This window comes from Condylura cristata, unplaced genomic scaffold, assembly GCF_000260355.1.
Source record: "Condylura cristata isolate star-nosed mole 26May11 unplaced genomic scaffold, ConCri1.0 scaffold00015, whole genome shotgun sequence".
In the NCBI taxonomy this organism is placed as follows: Eukaryota; Metazoa; Chordata; class Mammalia; order Eulipotyphla; family Talpidae; genus Condylura; species Condylura cristata.
Genome location: NW_004567116.1, coordinates 30315558 through 30330916, shown reverse-complemented (window position 1 = coordinate 30330916; position 15359 = coordinate 30315558). Strand labels below are relative to the sequence as shown.

Here is a 15359-nt window from a genome sequence, read left to right as displayed (position 1 = left end):
TCTCGGGATCCTTCTTTGGGCTAGAGCTGGCACGCGAGCCGGAACTTGAGTCTTTCTTCCCTGAGCTAATCGTCTGTTCAGTGCCAGTGCTCCCTTGGGCTCTGGGTGTTAACTCTTGTTTTGAGACTGGGAGAGGGAGCTCAGGAAACCTTTATGAGGAGGAGAGATGGATGTGGAAGTTTCTGGAGATGTCATCCTTGGCAGTGCTGAGGCCAGTTTTAGAGGTCGGCAGGACAGGAAGGGGGCAGCCAGGTCTAAATATGGATGTAGGCCACACCCTTATTCTTGAGAAATTTCAAGACAGCAAAAGCAGCAGTGGGAGTTAGTTACAAACAGACAACGCACTGGAGAGTGAGGTACAGTGATGTGCTGGGACCTGTGGTTGGGGGGAGGAATCTGGGCTCTGGCAGACGCACAGCAGAGCCCGTGTTACCCAGGCTGAGCCCTTGGGTTACAGGATACTTTCTCTCTGAGAAGAGAGGCTTGTTTCCCTGCCCAGTGAGTTCCTTGCTCCCCCCTTACCCCCTCCCCCAGACTGTAGTTCTCACAGACATGTTGCAGGTTTTTCCAGGTGGCAAAAAATGAATTCACTATAGAGACTGTCCCCAGGGTCATCTATGTACAGTTTCCTTTTTTAATGATTTTGACACCTAGGGCTGCTTGCCTGCTTTTTTGAGATGAGAATGTGTAGATTAACAGTAACAATCACACAGGAATTACTTGGAACATTGCTGGTGAACTTTAGTTTGCAAATGTTATGTTTTTCCTTGGTTTGTATTATAGTATAGTCTAATGATATTTTTGTTGATAAAATAATCTCTAGTTTTAACATACACGTTTGGCCTTTAGAGTTTATAAAGGTAAAAAAGGCTATTTTAGGATGGAGGATATCTCCAGGCTGTCCAGCCAGTCTGAAACAGTTTTCAAGGAACACGTTCTCCCCTTCCCTCTCTGGTTTCTAGCTTTCCCTTTGGTTTCTGGCCCGTCCCCATGCCCAGCAGCATCCCTGTGTGTGGCTGGACCCTGGAGTCAGCCCAGGTCGGTCGGGGTGGTGCCTATGAAAGCTTTGGTGGCAAACAATATTGAAATCTTCTGAGGTGGATTGGGGAGAGGCCTGTGAACAGGAAGGTCCCCTTCTTCCCAAGTCCATGGAGTTGACCCGCCTAGTCTTTTCATGGCCCGCAGAGAGCAGTGGCGTTAGTGACCAACGCTGTCTTCGCATTCTCCACAGTAAGGAAGCCATGCTGGTTTATTGCTGTCCTTTCACAACTTCTCTGAATTATTTTGCCAGGCACCCAGGGACTACTGAAGAAACACGCTGGTTTGAGGAAGCCAGTGCTGAGCACAGCCAGGCAGCCACCACTATGGTGTTCTGAGAGCCCTAAGTTAATGTCCTCGAGGTTGTTTACATTAAGACTGGTCCAAAGTCCATACTTGGGCCATAGGCAAATCAGCCACACCCTGGCTGTCAGCACTTTCTCTGCTTTATCTTGAGTGATACTATGGTCCAGTGGAGGGGATCGCCAGGGGCCACTTCCTCTGGCCACTCTGGTGTACAGGGACATCTCTGTACTGTTCGTGACAGGTGGACCCTAGTTCCACTTACAAACCCACACGCCGGGCTTCCTGCTCCCCTTTTGCTAGTCATGTCTGCCTGTTACAAAATTCTTTTCTGTTCTAGTCCAAATCTGCCTCTCAGAACTGTTTACTCATTGACCTAGTTCTCTTTGTAGCAATGTGGAACAAAGGTCCATCAGCATGACTGATTGCACTTTAGAAGTGTGGCAGTAGGGCTCATACAACCTCTTTGCCTTACTCTCCCCTCTTTCTCTGTCTCCCTTCCCAAGATTTATGCTCTCTAGCACCTTCAGCGTTCTTTCTATGGCATGGACATCAGGCTAGGCAACATTCATTGTGTGCTTTCCGTGTGTCAGGCACTGTCCTAAGTTTCCTACGTGAGTTGTCTTAGACTACTCATTACTGCCTGTGAGGTGGGTGCTGTGAGTCTCTTCATTTTACCAGTGAGAGAGCTGAGAACAGAGATCAACTCTTGCCCAGACTCATACAATTAAACAGCAAAGGGAAGACTTGGAGCCGGTGTTCTGGCTCCCCACATTGTGCTTGTAACTACTGGGCCAACAAAACTGACATCTTTAGTACTAAAAATAAGGCACAGTGCAGGGGCCCGGGGCTGGCCCCACTTCAACTTAGTTTATAAGAAAGGATTTGACTGCAGCCTGACTTGAACCATGTTCTGACACTTCTTCAGTTTGCTTTGACAGGACAGACGACTGTCACCAGCAGGGTCCAGCTCTGCCAGGCCTTACAGGGGTAGGCTTATATCAGGGTGACAAATATAAGCTAATAGTGTTTCCTCTTTCTGAATATGAAATCTGAGGCAATGAAAGTGCTTAGAAATGACTTTGTGGGCAGAGGGTGAAAGGTGCCTAGAAATAGTGACTGGACAGCCTCACAGGCATGCGGACTCATCTCTTCAAATACTGAGTCCAATGTTCCATCTCACAGAAGAGCCCCAGTGGTTACAAAGTATGTTACCTGTCTACCTTCCAAAGCAGGAATGATAGGTGCCAAATACATTGTACCAAAACGTGCAAATCAGAATGGTGTTAAAGGTGCAGGAGAAGGAACTGGGAGGGCATGGCTTGGGGCCAGTCGGACCAGGGCTGCAGTGTTGGGCTGCCACACATGCAGCTAGATGCTTATCACTTGTGCTCTTGGCTTCCCCTTCATTGGGGTGGAAATAACACTCCCTTCCATAGAGATATTGAGGATTACATGAGGTTAGATGCCATGAGCTTAGAGCTGTGGTGTGTTCCTCACACCTGATAACCTCAGGTTTGGTGACCAAGCCCTCTTTCACTGCCTGGCCTTTCCTGTTTTTGTAGTGTGTTCTCCAGTCCCCCAGTGAGATCTTTGCTTCCTGTGCTCAGGGACACCGGGCTTTTCTGTTTCAGGCACAGGCCATACTGAACAAGAAGGGCCGAAAAGCTGGGATTGAAGTATCTTTCTCTTTTAGTTAGTTGCTTTGCAGATAATATGCATCCTAGTTACTCTCTCCTAAAAGTTTAAGCTGCAGAATAAGTGACCTAGTCCTTGAGGTGTGGGCCAGGAAACCTGGAGCAGCTTGAAATAGAAAAAAATGCTGGATAAAGTCAGTTCTGTCACTATCAAAAATGGGGCCCTGAGCAGTGACCTACCCTTCTTGCAAGGTAAGACTTGTATCCACGCGTGGGGTTGGTGACAGCACTAACCCTGAGGTTAAGGAGTATGGGTGTGACTGCAGGCACCTGCACAATGTCTAGTAACTCAGACACCAGAATGGTTTCCTTTCTGTCCCTTGTCCTTTCTAGTCCTGGCTGCTTTGACTCTGTGGTTCTGGGTAAAGATCGGCCTCTCCTTTTCCTGGACACTTACTGGTTCTCAGTGGGTACATAGCACCCCCTGTCGGACATCCTGGGGCTGTGGGGACAGTCTGACTGTCGTGACTGTCAGGGCAATGGGGAGAGGTTGTAGGGGTGGCCAGCAGGGATGCTGGATGTGATGGGGAGCTCAGGATTGGGCAGTGTCCTGCACACTTTCCTGAAGTCCAGTGGCTGTTCATGTGGGCGAAACCCTGTTAGTGATGATCTCAGCCTGAAATCTGGCTCCATTTTACACATAAACAAATAATTTTGAGAGAAATTTTCCAGGGCCACGAAACAAAGTCTATGAGATGTACTTCTTGGTTAGTGGTCAGTAAGGCATGTCTATGGCTTTTTTTTTTTAATAATATAATAGTTTATTTTTACATCACTTTGTGCCATTTTCCATTTTAGTTATAATCCCCGTGGGCTTCCAGCATCTCTGCTTTGAGCACGTGTCCTAGTGCAGCCATGCCAGTGTGTGCATCGTGGTGTGCACATTGCCCACTCTGGCTACCTTTTTTCCTTCTTTCTGTTGCAAAGACTGTTATCCTCCTTGTTTCTGAAGCTACAAGTTGTTGGTAGGGGATATTATACATTTCAAGAGAATGGAAAAATGTTAATGAATTGTATTGAGTCTTTGAAAGAACAAATGGTATACGTTGCCTAAAACCTTAGGCTGGACTTGAAATTAGAAGAAGTGTTTTCTTTAAAGAAAAAAAAATCCTTTTACATAAGGATACATAGTAGAATCAGAATTTTTATCTGCTTTTCTTCTTTGTCAGATAAATGAAATTTTCCCTATCCCTTTTAGAGAATACATTATCTTAAGACATATGAAGCATGGTGTTTATGATCGTATCACTCATCGTTGCCACCTCTGTTTCTCACCACGCTGACCTGCTCGTACACATTCTGTGACCTCCGTGGATTGATGTTTTCACAGGGAGGAAAACCAGCCAGGTGCTCCGTTCTTCCCGTTTGTGTTGGTGGCCTCATGGCCTTCCCGAAGGAATGGTATCTTGTGACTACCTGGTCATGTTCTATTCTTAAAATGTCTGCTGAGTTATTTGCTTTGTTGCTGACTTATCGGAACTTTTGTTTTGCTTTGGTTTTGTGTGTGATAGTACTCCTTCACCTGTCACAGGACTCTGGAGTCCAGCAGTCCTGGCTTGGATCTGGCTCCGGACCTATCTGAGAGCGAGTGCCGCCTCCTCCCAGAGCACAGCGGCACAGCGGCCACTGGCACTGCACAGCAGCCCGGTGGGTGGCTTCTGCTGCTGCAGTTTTACTTTTGTTATTTTTGTTGGGACTCTCGCACTGAATATTTTCTTAGAAAAAGTATCTCAAGCTCTACAACTCCTGCCTTTTCAGATTTTCACACACACAACACTTGCTTGCTGTAACCAAAGGTCACAAAAACGAAACTGAAATCACTGAGATATTTTTGTATTCCTTGTGTAGGAGATAGATGAAGGAAAGCCGCTGATTCCGTTTTTGTTAAAAGAGGAACTGGAAGGGTTATTCTGGGGTCAGGATACACCCAGATCAGCATCTTAGCTCTAGAGTCCTGGCGGAAGACCCCTCACAAGATTAAATCCTCTTACCGGAATTGTGCTCACCAGGGCAGGCGAGTAGACCGGGGTGTTTTGAAAGATTTCCAGCTGTTCAGACTTGACACAGAGTGACCCTCTGGTAAACTGGGAGTCCATGAGGTAAATACGCCTGCATTCCTCCAGCACGCTGGTCACTTCACTCCCTCCTCACTGGTTTTGCTGGCTGTGAGGGAGGTGACGGGCACCACAGACCCCTCTCTCCCTCATTACTCTGAACGGAACTTCTGCTTTTCTTCTCTGCGTCACTGAACCAGGAGAGCACCTGTGGAGTCCCAGCTCTTGAGCTGGGCACTGTGGGGTTCTGCCCTTCCGTTCCCCTAGCCAGCTGCGTGATCATGGACAAGGTGCTGCACTTTTCTGCGCTTCACTGTCATCTTCTACCCAATGTTGATAGTAATCCCTTCCCCGGGGAATCTTGAGGACCAAATGGATGATACAAGTGTTGGCATGGACTTTGCGTATCTGAGGCTCTGTAAACAGGAGGTGGTCACTGCTCAGAAAGTGGGTGGCAGGCTCAGGCCACAGAGGTGTCATCTGTGATGCGACGCCACATCCCACAGGCTTCTCTCACTGACACGTCCCAGACCAGTGGCTCCTGCCCTGCCAAGCGAAAGATGAAAAGGCAGCTCTTCCACAGCTGTCATGCAGGCACGCTGCCTGGTAAGGCTGCTCCGCCGGCAGGCTGGCTTTTCACCCCAGCCACCTCTTTGGCTGAGGGCACCTGTGTGTTTCAGACTGGCTGTTGCCTCTCATGTCAGAAAAAGACAGGAAACCCCATCCTTGTTCAGAGTATACCGAGAGCCCACAGGTTTTCATCTCCCCATCATGTCTCCTCAGCCCCATTCCTCTTACACCTCCTGGCCTGCTGGCAAGTCCGTCTCTGGACTTCTTCTCACCACCATTACTCCTACGACTCAGGGTGAACTGTGTCATCTCTTCCCCAGACTACTGTAGTCATCTCCTTAACTGACCTCTTCATCTGCCACCGCCTGCCCAGTCACATGCAGGCACAGGTCCCCTCCGCCCTCACCCCCAGCATGTGCACCCAGCCTTCCCTCCCTGCCCCTCACCTGCCCCTCCAGGCTCTTCACCACACCACAGCCCAGCTTAAAGCCCAGTGGATCACAGCGCTCCCCATTCACTCAGAAGCAAAGTCAGAACTGCTGCAGAGGCTGCCAGGCACAAGCCTCTCCTGCTTGTCCTGCCACTGGTCCGTGCCTCCTCCTGGCCAGGGATGAGCTTTCCTTGACCCTCCGTCTCATCTCGTCATCTCCTCAGTCTCGACTTCCTTCATCTCGGGAACTGCTCCTGCCCTGTCTCAGATTTCTCAGCACTCCCCCTCCCCACCCCCCAGTCTCCTGCCTATATGACTGCTCACCTATCTCCTTTGCTCACCTCCCTTACCAGAAAGCTTCCTAGACGAGGACAGGGACCTCTGTCTCCTGCCTCATCCCTGGCACTGCTGTGGAGAACAGTGCCTCGCATTGGAGCCCTCAGTAAATATGTTTTGAAAGCTCAATGAATGATTGTGGGCCAGCACGCTAACAGTGTCTTCATTATTACAAAATTGTCCTGAATTAAGTTTTTGGCTGCTGCATGCAGCTTGTGGTGGAAATTTACGCAAATCCCTGGTTCTGTCACCACAGAAGTTACCTGGCAGATGTGGCTGTTCAGTGAGCCGTGACGGGTGGATTGCTTTATGGCTTTGGGACCATGAAGCAATCCAAGGCCTCCTTCCCCACCAGCCAAGCCCTAGAAGCACAATAGGGGGATCCCCGCCTCCCTCCTAGCTGGGTGTCCTGGGCACCCAGAGCCCTGGTGCAGGTGTCAACTTCTGTAGGATCCACTGCTGTAGGGAAATCCGCCATTGTTCTGGCTCTCTCCTCTCCCTGGATGACTCCGAAATTCTGTTATTGGCACCTACTGACTTAACTCTCATGATCCCATTCCCAACTCCATGGGAGTTATTTCCAAGTCGTTTAGTTGCAAGATTATAAAATGAAGCAATTGGACTCAAAAAGCCTCAATTCTTAGGTGCCGGTGCTTCCTGTTGCAGTGCTTGCCTCTGTGATGTCACCTTCCCCCCTCCCAGGTCCCTCTTTAGCCTTCCCACAGCTACCTCCTTCCACTCCCTTCCAGTGCCCAGGGGTCTCCTCAACTTCCAGATCCCCCTCGTCCACTTGCCCAGCACGCCTTCACATCCCACATGCTTCTCTCTGCATTTCTGAGCTGCTTCACCCCTCAGGTTTCCAGAGTGACCTTGCTGTCTGAGACATCAGCGCTTACTTTCCTGCTGCCTGCTGCCCTGTTTTTCACCGGCATGAGGTCGCCCACTGAGTGAACATGCTCTGACCAGCATTGTGAGTGCTTTCCCTATATTGAGCTCATCCAGTCTGGGGGAGGAATCCTCCCCTTCTGGTGGGAAAGCCACAGCTCCCAGAGGACACAGGACTGGCCCAGGGCACATGGCCAGGGGGTGGCAGAATTGGGAGGGCACCCTGGCTGTCAGGGTTTGTAGGCGTTTCAGCGACTGCTGTCCTGTCCTCCCGCTCCCCACCCCCTCGTGCTCTTGCTCGTGAGTCCATGCCCCACATGCCTCCTGACTGGACTAGAATCCCAGGCTTTGTTCTGCTCCCGTTGGGAGGTCGGAGGTGCCATGAGCCCGAGCGCCTGCGGTGAGTGCTGCTGCGAGGCCTGCAGGCCTGCACCCCTCCCTGGCCCGTCCTCAGGTCCCTCTGCTGTTGTTTGCTTGACGTCTCTCTGCTCCGGCCAGAAAGTGAATACCTCACCATTTAAGATCCTCTGCATCCCTTTCTCTACTCCTCCATGGTTTCCAACTCTCCTCTAAGCTTCCTCAAATTTTCAAACAAGACACATCACTTCTCTCTGCACCTCATTCCTCCTTGGATCCACCACCTGTTGCTTGTCCTGACTTGTCTCCATCCTCAGCCCCAACCAGAAACTCTGAACCCCTTTCAGGCCACCCCATATTTGACTCAACTCTTCCTCAGCCTTCTCTCCTTTTACTGCCAAATAACAGCCATGCATCCTTTTGTTTCCTTTAGAACAAGATGCAGATGTTTTCCAGAACTTTCTTCAGCTTCAGGCAGTAAGTTTTTTGGTAGAGTGTTCTCGTGAGTGTTGAGAGCCAGGCTCTTGTCTCTTCTGTTGTAGCACCTGAACATGTAAAGAAAACAGAGGCCAGGCTGACATGCCTTCCATTAATGAACATGACTCATTACTGCTTTTTGGTGTGGGAGGCTAAGGGGGACTCCCCTCTGCCATCTTTGAATGGCATGTTAAGGCTACTAACGGCAGGAAGGAAGCCTTGCCCTTGGGGGCTGTATCCCAGAGCTGAGATGGAAGAGCAAGAAGGATGTGACAGAAGTCAAGCATACCCCCTGCAGACACTGAGGCCTGTTCTTTGTGCCTGGCCCTGCGCTGGGCGCTGGGGCTCAGAGGACAGCAGGGCTTGGGCCCTGGTGGGGAAAGGCAGCACCAGTAATCTCCCTCAGTAGCTCCGATTCCCTTATCAGTGGGCAAGGGAAAGGTTGATTCTCTGAGCAGTGTAGAGAAATGCTGGAGGCAGAATCCTGAGCGGAGTCTGGTGAGTGGGGTGGGAGCATCATGTGTGCTGAGGGACAGAGGGCACAAGAGCCAGAGTTGTGCAATGCAGAGGACTCAGGGACAAGTGAGAGACCTCAGATGTGTTCAGAGGAGCTGAGAGACATAGCAGGCACCTCTAGCGTTGCGCTCCTAGGGCTACCGGACAGGAGGCATCTCAGTCCTGAGTGGTTTTGCAGAGCAGGGTTCCCCTCAGTGTGCTGCACTAAACTCTTGCCTGTTACATGTTAGAAAAAAAAAAAAAGGCTTATGGACAGGAACCGGAACCCATGGGGAACTGGAGCCTGCTGCTTCTGGGACTTCACTCTCCACCAGGGCAAGTGTAGGTTCTGAGAAGCCCTGCAGAAGAGAAACCCAGCAGTTTAATTAATGTCTCCCACACTGCTTTGGCCATTGGTTCCTCCCCGTCCGTGTAATAGTGTTAAACCCTGTAGATTCGGTGTTCTGTGCCAGACCCGTGGAAGGTCTGACTTGAAGAATCTCTAAGCCTCTGCTTACTGTGGAATGTGCTCCAGTTTCTTCTCTTGCTCAGCAACCATGTCATAGAGTGTAAAGGGTGTGAGTTTGAGACAGGACTAATCTGGATTTAAAGCTGCCTTCCTGTAAAATCACTAGCCTTGATCAAGTTACTTAACCTCTCTGGGGCTAAGTTTCCTTACCTGTAAAACAGGAGAGATGACATTAGCCATCTTATACAGCTGTTTTGATGGTCACATGAGGAATCATGATAGTTCACACTTATGCAGTGAGTGCCAGCCACCATTCTGAGCTCTAAGTATCCACCTCCAACAGGTCACAGGACCATAACAAAGGAGGTTAAGTGTCCAACATTCTGGAACTGAGATTTGCAGCCATGCATTAATCAGTGGTAGTCAGAATTTGAAACCTGAGAAGCATCTGCCAGCAGAGAGCAAGTCTGTTTCACGAAGGGCCTGGTGTATTAAAAGAACTAAAAGCATCAACTCTTTGTATAGGTACATCATATATATTTTAGGGGGTTGGTCATCCCCAAGACTCCAAGTCTCTCTGAAGTCTTTTTTATTTTATCAAAACTGCTAACGGAGTAATCCAGTAGTCCACTAAGTTGCTGTCATTATGGTTCTTTTGTCGTCACATCTTGATCCACTTCAGGTGGGCAGTTGGTCACATGTCAGCTGGAATTGGCCTGTCTATCCCCATCCGAGGCCAGGAATCCTCCCAGAAAGCTCTTTGGAGCCATACCTTAGTCCCCAGCCTGTTCCTTCCCTGTTCTGCAGTGATAGAGCTGGCAGGGTTGCAGAAGGCAACCATTCAGTGAACATTTCCAGTGTGCCTTTCTTGGCCTAGATGCCTGCCATTGGAGAATTCACGGTTAGTCCTGTTTAATGACTCTTAACCAGACCTCTACATTCCTTGCTGGTGGCTCAGCAAGACTGAAATTCATAGACCCTCCATTAGTGGTTTTGTGGAAGTGAGCACCTTATCACAAAGTGCCCCAGCATTCACAAATCCTGCTCCAATGAGACCCTCTGGACTGTCCTGGTAGTTCCAAATCTAATCTCCTTGGTTTCTATTTGACTTTGGGATTGGACATGCGTGTGACCCAAACAGGACCTCATCCACTCAAAACACCCTTCACTAGGACACAGCATTTAAATCAAGTCTCACCTCCTCCCTGGCCCCTTCTTCCATTACCCATTCACACACATTCACACACAACAGCCAGTAAGCTATAATCATTTGCTCTGTTCTGCTCCTTCCTGTACTTTACCTATGCCCCACAGCTAGAAAAAGACTCTGCTTCCTCAAGACACTTGACTGCCACCTGCCGGAAGTAAGTTGTAACGACTCCAGAAATCTCTGCCTCTTACAAATGCGCCTGGGGTTGTGGTAGGTGCTGTGACACAACTGTAAGCATGTCCCTGCCTGTTAGAGTAGTCATGCTGTCACGCCTTTAGTCAGTCACTTGACTCTCCAACTGGGTGAAGGAATCTGTGCCATAGGACTCCCTTCCTCCGTCCCAGTGCCCTGACCTCTGTAACATGCCAGAGAAATACCTGTTACTGCAGGTTAAAGGCATCTGGTCTCACTGGGTGAATGCTCTAAATCCACTTGTTGCAAAGCAAGGCAGCCAGACTCCCCCAGATTGTCCAAGAAATCGTGGATGGGGGTGCTAGCAGACGGCCCCACCAGCCCCTTGCCTCTGCTTAAGTTAGGCCACCACCATCTAAACAGACCAGAGCAATTCCACAGCATCCCCTTAGCAGACCTGGGGTTTGCACCAGCACCATGTAGTGGAGCACAGGAGCAGGGGCCATGGCTTCCAGAGCAGGTGCTGTGCCAGGACCAGCGCCTCACAGGTGTGGGGGTTGGGGGGCTGCTTGGGGCCCCTCCTGGGGAGCTCCGGCCTTTGTGGGGAAGTCAGTTGGCAGCATATAGATACAAGGCAGGTAGCTAAGGTTGTTGACTCAACTGCTGTCCACATTTCCTAAGCCTGACTCTTACTAAATTTTATAGGAAGCCACTACTACCCAGGGACACCCTGGGGTTGCATATGGATTTTTGATACTACTCCATTCAGCTGTCACGCTTGGGGGGAGAGGCAGGAGGGAGATGGGCTTTCATTGGGGTCCCTTTTAAAAGGGGGAAGCCCTCTGTTCCTTCAGAAAGCCTGTTTCTCTAGAGACTTCTGGCACAGCATTACACACAGCCCACGGGGAGACCCTCCCCTGCCTGACACCCCCTTGCTCCACTCTCTGCCATGCACAAGCACCTTCTTAGCCTGTGCCCTTGAGGGAACCCTGCCCTCGCTGCCATCAGGAAGCCCAAGACAACCTGTTGGCCCAGTTTCTGCGCTTTTCCTGAGCCAGGATTTCCCCTCCTACCTTTCCCAGGAGTTTGGGGTTTATATTTGGTTTGGGGGTTATATTTTACTTTGTGGGGTGGCTTTGGAGGCAGGAGGGCAGTGGTGTGGTGGTTGGAGCCAGCAGGGGCCAGGTGCACCCGGGTTTCAGTCTCCCCCTGCTCACTGCACCATCTTAAGCAAGGTGACTTCGCCTCTACAGTTCTTAGCTCCTTGCCTGGAAGGATCTTTGGGTAATGGCCCATTTAATGGATCGTTAGCATGTGAACACAACTGTTCCTGCTTGTCATCAGGCAGACAGTGACTGTGGGTCCCTAGTCTTCACTTCCTCCTCTCTGTATCAGTCAGCCTTAGAGGAGGATGCAGTGGTCAGAACAACTGCATCCAGGTTTGACTGACCCCCAGGTTTGTCTGAGGCAGAGGGCTTTCCTGGGGTGTAGGGCTTCCATTGCTAAAAGGTTTGTGTCTGTCATGCCGCCATCCCTCCAGGACCTTGGCTAGCAGAGGCCTCTCTTCCTCTCCAGGAAAGCACTGGTCTCGGCACAGGCAGGAACACATGGTAAAGGTTCTGTTCAGAAGCTGCACTACCCCTTCTGCTCACATGGAATGGCCAGAGCAAGTGCCGTGGCAGTGGCCAACACAGGCAGGTCAACCAGTGCTTTGAATCTTAGTACAATCTACACAGCCTCCTTTCTCTTCTGTGGCACTCTGGGCCCTGGGGCAGTGGGGAAGCAGGCCTGTGGTTGTGGCTATGGTCTTCCTCTAAGTGGGGGGCAAGGGCTTACAGGATGCTCCGCTTGGCCCTGCTCTGCTTCGAGCGGCAGCCGTGTCTCCTTTAGGCCGATCGTTGATGGGCGCTCTCACCCTTCTCGGCTGCCGAGGCATCGCTGCCAGGACCCTGTGCCATGACTTCGCCTCTTGTGCAGAGCACCTGAGAGGGGGAAGGGAAGGGAGTTGGCGGTGCCCTAATTTCCCCAGACAGTCTGGACAAGTCTTTTCATGGCCTGCTTTTTCTGCACGTCCAGCTTTGGAAATCTCTAGCTTAGAAGTGGGCACTGACCCCGGGTGCCAAGACCACAGGCTTGGGGTCTCCCGGAAGTGGCCTCACTATATGATGGCAGCCCCGGGCTGAGCCCACCCCCTACAAGCATCTCTCACAGATACCTTCTGTCTCCTGGAACCCCCTGCCTTGGCTCCAGTCTCATTTGGAAACGGCACAGAAAGAGTGTTTCTTTTGTTGTTGTTGTTCACATCTAAGTGCACCTTCTTAAAGAAAACTATTTTCCAAAAATAATTGAGTGCCCTGGAAGGTTCAGCTTCCTTTCCTTGTCTGTGTATCCCAGAAAGGTCTTATCGCTATTGGTTTGCAAATATAGTGCACAAATCTTCATTAACATGTATTATTTTTATAGTTTGAGTATTGGGAAATTGAGAAACCTCATGTGGCACTTGCTACATAAAACTTAGAACCTTCCTCATGGGTCAAGAGAGGGAGGGAAAGAGGAGGGGTTTGAGCTTGTGATTTAACATTCATTGAGAACACCTGGAACAAGGGGTGATGCTGGGCATGCCTATCCGTGGGCTTATGTTGGGGGGAGAAGGGTGCAACACAGGAGAGGGGAGAGCACTGAAGCCGCTGAGGAGATGAGGCAGCACCTGAGGACCCTTCACATAGAGGAGCCATGTCCGCACGGGTGGGAGTGGCGAGACCGTGCTCCAGTTGTCAGGAGTTGGCTAGGAGGTGAGGTTAGGGAAGTAAGCAAGCCCAATCGCCAAGTCTGTGTCCTGCCAAGGAGTTTGGGTTTTCGCTGCAAGGCTTGGGGCAAAGCAGTGAAGCCACTGCAGTGTTTCAGGCAAACAGTGTCTCCGACCACAGTGAGGAAAGAACAGCCTGGATGGAGGTAACAACCAGGGATGGAGGGAAGTGGCAGGACCCGTTCATCAGAAGACCCTGTGGGAGCTCTAGGGTGTGGGGAGGTGGGAGGCAGGGCAGAAGGTCCAGGGAGGATTGTGAGCTGCTGATGGGGGAGCCAAGAGATAGTGTGTGAACAGAGTCCTGTTTAGACAGACTCGCATGTCGAGCCTCCCAGTGGCCGCACTTCACTGGGGACTGTGTTCATTACTGCCGATGTGTTGATTGAGACAGGGACAGAATCCCCAGTCACCTATTTGCACATGTTCAGAGTGAGGTTTCAGTCTCAATGCAGTCCCTACTGCATAGAGGAATAATTCCAGAGGACAAAATCCAATCTATTCTATATATTCCTTTGAAGACCTTCATGGTGATCCATAGAGAGCCCAGTGGTTGCAAGAACTAGCTGACAGGATGTGAAATACCTGAAAGGTCAGGAGTGCCCCAGTTTGTTATTTAAGTCCTACAGTCTGTACAGGGATGGAGAGGGGGGTGGATGCCTGCTTCTCCCTTCTGAGCCACTTCCTCCAGCACGGAGCGGAAGGGCAGGGAAAAAGCCCGTCCCACCACACGAGGCAGGCGACAGTCCCCTGTCTTCATAGGGGCGCCTTTTCAGGATCCGCTTTTCCCTTCGCTGCATGCACACCCTACTCACGCGAGGTCCATCGACATTTCCTTTAAACATCTGAACACACTCCCGACAGTTTTAGGTATTGGCTCTGCTGGCATTTTGTTTGAACTTAGTTTTTCCTGAAGACTTGTTTTCTGCTGTTCCTCGTTGTCTGTGCTTAGTTCACTAACCTCCCTTGAGAGAATGGGTGGTGTGAGCAGAGGCTTAGCTTCTGGCGCCCACCACCTCGGGCTGTGTGACCATGGCCAGTCTTTTCATCCACTCTGCCTCAGTCTCTTTGTACGTAAAAAGGAAAACAGTAGGATCTGTTCTCAGGTTTGGTTGTGTTACTCTAGATAACGCAGTAAAACGTGTGCCTGCCTCAACAGTGCACACTCAGTTGTGTGTCCTTTATACTCAGCTGAGTGTACTCAGTTGTTTGACATGGTAGAAGAAATGAAAACACCATCATCTTCCTTAGGAATGTGCCCAAGAACCCATGTTTAGTAATTTAAGAGGCTTTGTTTTTTACAGAAAACATCTGCCAGGCCCCTCCATGTGTTTGCAGTTTAGCTTAACGGGCTGCAAGCTGTAGCTCCTGTAGCTGGGAATCGGGAACAAGCCTCCCCTTCTCCCTTGGCTGATCCAACCGTGTTCTAACCCCCCAGTGACCTTTCTGGATTTCTGCCCCTGTGATTCCCCCCATAGGTTTCTGAAAGCAGTTGACTGCCTGGAAGGAAGCTACAAAACATGAAAATCGCTTTGAGGTGACCAGCAAGTCCCTTGCTCCTGCCAGGGTGGACCTGAGTTTTAAGAACTGTAACTTCAGGTAAAAATCTCTCCAGCCTCTGCCCTCCTAGGTAGCTGCCTGTCTGTGGAGGTCTGGGTGGTGGTCTTCGGGAAGTGTGGTTTCTTCCAGGAGCCCTGAACCTTGCAGTAGTCTGCCTCCTACAGTTGTTCTGTTGTTCAAATGCGGAACTGACAATTTGAGCAGAAATAGGAAGGAAAGGGGGAAAAGTACTTGTACTGTAGGTACGTTTTGAATCTTGAGCTCTTAGGACTTGGTGGTAGATGCACGCAGGCTGTGAAAGAATGGAGTCAGCAGTGGCTTCTGGGTTTGGAGCCTGAGCTGCCAGAAGAATCCATGTGCCACTTACTGACATGGCTGAGCGTAGAGGTGGGGCTTGGTTTTGGCAGTGTTTGTTTGAGGTCTCCATGTATGTTCAAAAAGAGATGTCATAAAGGACTGATCACAAAAATATACGGAGAACTGATGAAACTCAACAAAAATGAAGTAAACAACCCCATCAAAAAATGGGCAGAAGAGCTAAAA

The 15359-nt window shown here is 50.3% G+C and overlaps 1 protein-coding gene across 2 annotated transcripts in view; it reads left to right on the top strand.

Moving 5' to 3' along the window:
* Nucleotides 1-15359, top strand: part of ARNTL (aryl hydrocarbon receptor nuclear translocator-like) — a 92529-nt gene that overhangs the window by 46282 nt on the left and 30888 nt on the right. For both annotated transcript variants that reach the window (XM_012725611.1, XM_012725610.1), the window contains exon 3: nt 14735-14855. The gene's annotated coding sequence lies outside the window, so the exon portion shown is untranslated. The remainder of the gene's footprint in view (nt 1-14734; nt 14856-15359) is intronic.